The sequence below is a fragment of the Haplochromis burtoni genome, unplaced genomic scaffold (assembly GCF_018398535.1).
Source record: "Haplochromis burtoni strain Fernald_Lab_line unplaced genomic scaffold, NCSU_Asbu1 Contig_903, whole genome shotgun sequence".
In the NCBI taxonomy this organism is placed as follows: Eukaryota; Metazoa; Chordata; class Actinopteri; order Cichliformes; family Cichlidae; genus Haplochromis; species Haplochromis burtoni.
The window spans coordinates 102,184-106,904 of record NW_024583264.1 but is presented as its reverse complement, the minus strand read 5'-3'; the positions used below and the strand labels follow the sequence as shown (position 1 = coordinate 106,904).

Sequence of the window (4,721 nt, the reverse complement as noted above, 5' to 3'; positions counted from 1 at the left end):
GCTTGCCACATACACACTGATAATAACACACACACACACACACACACACATTCCCTAACACACACACACACACACACACACACACAGATTTTTAGCACTGACTGTTCAGAGTTAAATCTTTATCCTCCTAACAGGCAGTTTCAAAATCACAGCTCCCATCCACCCCCACCCTCATAAATAATGGTTTGGTCCACAGCTGCCCTCCAACTGTACAGCACACTTCCTGTCTTCTGTTAAAGTAACACACATAAGTAAGCAGAGCTAAAGCAGAGTGATTACAGTTTACACATGTGAGGATTTGGTTCAACTTTATTTATATAACTCCAAATCACAACAACAGGTGTCTCCAGGTGCTTCATACTGTAAGGTGAGGTGGACACTGGGAGATAAGAATTACATCACACTACTTACACACACTTATTAACTACAGGATGAATACACAGTTCAAAGTCAGCTTTATTGTCAAAGACCATCTGTACAGTCATAGACAGGAATTTGAAGTTGCAATGCTCCCACAGCACTCAGTGTACAATGAACAACTTAAAGATGAAAATAAAATAAAAGTCTTATGTTCAACACATTACAATACAATCTTACATAAACAGCAGAGTCCAACAGTGTTTGTGGGCAAGAGTTCATGTGCATGTGGAGGTGGGGCAGTCAGTGAAAGGCTGATGGTGGAGGTTCAGAGTTTGTATGTTTGGGGGGTTCAGAGGTGGATGCAGGTCTGGAGTCGGTGTGTGCGAGAGCAGGGAGTGAATTCAGCATCCTGACTGATGGATGAAGCTGTCTCTCCGTCTGCGGCCTCGAGGCTCTTCAGTCTCCTTCCTGATGGCAGCAAACTGAAGAAGCTGTTGGACGGATGAGTGGAGTCACCTGTAATGCAGAGAGATGAGGCGGGTGCTGTAGATGTTCTGAAGGGAGGGAGGAGAAGTACCCACGATCCTCTCTGCTGCTCTCAATACTCAATAACTTTTTCTGGCAGGACCCAGTGCAGGAGCCAGACCACACAGGGATGCAGCTGGTGAGGATTCTCTGAACGGTGCCTCTGTAGAAGGTTCAAAAATGTAAAAACAAATTCAGCCGCTAGCCTGCCTGATCCTGCCTGATGCCTCCGCGCTTACCCCTCTTCTGCTTCCTCTTGCAGCACCTGACACGTTTCCACTGTGGGTGAGATCTGGGAGTGGGGGTCGCTGATGGTAGATGCCTCCGAAGCACTCCGCAGTTCCTCAGTTAGCGGGCCCTTCTGTGTGGTGCTCTGATGTTGGCTGCACCCTGTGTGAAGACAGGTGCAGTGTTGATGCAGTCTGACAGCCACGGGTTTGATAGACCTGTAAGTTAACAAACATCAGCTCAGTTACTCTGTGATCATAAAGGAGACCCTGGCTTTACTTTGTACTGTTTCAGCTGAGGTCGTCAATGAGCATCTTCTCATGTTTCTTGAGGATTTGGTAGAAGGCTTCTTTGGAGGCATCGCCAGCTTTCAGAGGGCCGCCGTAGAGCTTCCTCATCTTCTCCTGAGAGGTCTGCAGAGCTCTGATTTTATCATCGCCACGGGGCAATCGTGGCTCAAGAAGTTCACCTTGTAATCGGAAGGTTGCTGGTTTGAGCCCTGGCTCCGACAGTCTCGGTCGTTGTGTCCTTGGGCAAGACACTTCACCCGTTGCCTACTGGTGGTGGTCAGAGGGCCCGGTGGCGCCAGTGTCCGGCAGCCTCGCCTCTGTCAGTGTGGCTACAATGTAGCTGCCATCACCAGTGTGTGGATGTAGTGTGAAGCGCTTTGGGGTCCATAGAGACTAAGTAAAGCGCTATATACAAATACAGGCCATTTACCATTTTTCTTTTTTTAGTTATAGTAGAAAGAAAAATGCTCTATAAAAATAAAGGTTATTGAAAATAACAAATAGTCATAAACTGTAGTAGAAATAGTTACTTGAGTGCAGTCATATTGTAACCAGTGTTGGGGAGTAACGGAATACATGTACCGCCGTTACGTATTTAAAATACAAAATATGAGTAACTGTATTCCGTTACAGTTACCGTTTAAAAAGGTGGTATTCAGAATACAGTTACTTTGTTGAAATAAATGGATTACACTGCGGTACTTTCCTGTTTCATTTGTCGCGGGTCAGGACTGTTTGGGTTTTGTTTGACAGCTACGTTCTGTTGTTCCAGGCGGCAGCGTTACGGTTGCCATGGTTACAGGGTGACGCTCTCTCTCTGCGTGTTTCCTGGGTGAGAGAGCGCCTTTTTGTTGTTGTTGTTGTGCTAAGCTAACAGGCAGAATGCTACAGGTATAGCTCTAAAGAATGTAGCATCATGGGCAGTGTAGTCCGTGCTGCAGGGAGAATGGACTGCCATACACGTTATGTGTCTGTGAGCGAGGGAGGGAGAAAAAGGAAAAGTACGAGCTGTCATCGAGCAAAAACGGGAGCTGGAAGCATGTAAATATAATAATAACCACTGCAGCCAAGAAGAGTGCCTGACGAGCCCAGTTGTAAGTAAGCTATTAAGACTCGACTGTACACCGTGTTCGTGTTTTCCTCTGAAACAATAAGTTCCGTTGGAGCAGCCTTTCAACGCCTCTCTCTGTCTCTCGCAAGAAAAGTTGACCCACACAACAAAGTAAAGCTATTTTTCGGCTACGAGCCGACAGGGACCCCGCCGTATTAGTCAGAGGTCCCTTTACTACAGTTCGGAGTCGCGGACCTTCAGTAACAGTAATAAATCACACAGCAATAGTACATTCACGTTGTTGTAAAAAGCATGATAATATATTAAGTAATCCAAAGTATTCAGAATACGTTACTGTCATTGAGTAACGTAACGGAATACGTTACAGAATACATTTTGGGGCATGTAATCTGTATTCTGTAATGGAATACATTTTAAAAGTAACCTTCCCAACACTGATTGTACCATAGTCGCGACTGGTCTTTGCGTTGACCATCTTGAAAAAGTCTCCATGTGATATTCCACTGAGCTGCTTGATGTCTTCAGATGATCCTGATGGCACCTGTGCAGTCTACAAGTTCAAACTCTTGCTTGAATTTTCTTCTTTCTGTGTTTGAGCTTCAGTTTGATCAATGGGTAACAATTTGTGAAGGGAGAAACGGATTCATTTCTTGTGAGGAGCAAAAAAACATCAGTGTGATCCATCCTATTCATGACTACTTGTGAACAGAATAGAAAAACATATCAGTCCAAACTATCACAAAAGCTGTCAGTCTTATGCCTATAGCTGAATGGATGCTAACAAATTCCCAGTAAATAGAAGATGTATCAAACCTTCTCTCTTCTGAAAGAAATATCATCTATCTGAAAACTAGACCACACGAGCATTTGTTGAACTGTGTGAAAGCATCTGATATGAAGACAAAGTTAAACTTTAGACTAGCAGAATTATCAGATATTGTAGGCATCACGCTCCATCGACTCTTCAGACAATTATGAGTGTAATCATGCACCAGAGTTTTCCAGCATCCTCATTGATCACCTGATCCATCTTACTGCCAGGTGGTAAGCTCCCCTCTTTACCTCAGTGTCTAAGACATGCAGCCACAGATCTGATGATATGGTTACAAAATCAGTCGTCAACATGGAACCATAGCATCTCCCAGTACCTTATGAATACCCTTATGATCGAACATTCTGTCTTTTATAAACAAACTGTGATTAGCAGAAAAATATCTGGGTTTATCTGGCAGGCAGTTCATCACAATCACTGTCACAGCCCATCTGACTGTTGCAGTAGAACAGTCTTATTACTTTCAAAAAACAAAACATGGGATGTGAATGGAGTAGTTTTCATACAGCGTGACAACTGATTTGAGACTATTGGTAACATCAGTTATGTTTCATGGACCCACAGTAGTTCAAGCTCAGCAGATATACGTAAATAGATAAGATCCTATGGATCTGATCATGCTGCTCTTTAGTCAATTCAAATAGTTTTAAAGTAATTTAAAGGTTAATGTCATCATATTTTGATTTTGATTTAGAGACTGTACTTCAGCAGATTCAGGTCACACTTACCTCTCTTACTGTTCCTTGAACACTCACTGATGTCTTCTCCGCTGATCCGATGGCCTGTCCGATGGAGCAAACTGGAGTCTGGGAATAAACGAACATCTGAGCTTCCATCTCCAGGTTCTCAGGAACATCAATAGCTGCTGTCTTTGATATGACGCTCTTTTTGGTCACTTTCATGACATTTTCGTCCAGGATGATCTCTCTGAACAGGTAGCAGCTCTTCTCCTGGAAACGCTGATAGCGCTCTCTTCCATACACCATCACTTTAATGCTGCCTGTTTCATCAGCCACTCCCAGGTAAAAGAAAAACTTCTTCTCCCTCTTTTTGGTTTCGTATATACGCAGACCAGATTTCGCCACAACTTTGCCAGCTATGACTTTGTTTCCAAGGTCACCGCTGATCTTTACATCAGGGATGGATTTCCTCTGCAGGCAGATGGAGAGTCAGCTCGCAGACAAACTTACATCGCAAAACAAGTCAGATGCTGTGATCATCCAATGAAAACTCAAAAATTCACTCACCCATGAAGGGATTTTTATCTCCTGAAAAGAAAGAGTTAAACAGTAAGTCACTCATAGACTGAATATTGTAAATGTTCAAGAAACTGTTTTCAGAAATGTGCAAACAGTTATGTGGGAATCAAATCCCTACCAGCCCACAGAGCTGATCTCTTTGGTGTAATTACTTC

The 4,721-nt window shown here is 43.6% G+C and overlaps 1 long non-coding RNA gene across 2 annotated transcripts in view; it reads right to left on the bottom strand.

The window, feature by feature from the left end:
* Nucleotides 1-956: 956 nt before the first annotated feature.
* LOC102304973 overlaps nucleotides 957-4,721 on the bottom strand; it is a 9,184-nt gene continuing 5,419 nt past the window's right edge. The window contains exons 4-7 of one of the 2 annotated variants that reach the window (XR_006053383.1): nucleotides 4,555-4,575; nucleotides 4,036-4,458; nucleotides 1,125-1,275; nucleotides 957-1,048 (exon numbers count right to left, since the gene is read on the bottom strand). This is a non-coding gene — a long non-coding RNA (uncharacterized LOC102304973). Of the gene's footprint in view, nucleotides 1,276-4,035; nucleotides 4,459-4,554; nucleotides 4,576-4,721 lie in introns of both variants that reach the window. The other variant, XR_006053384.1, reaches the window with a different exon arrangement.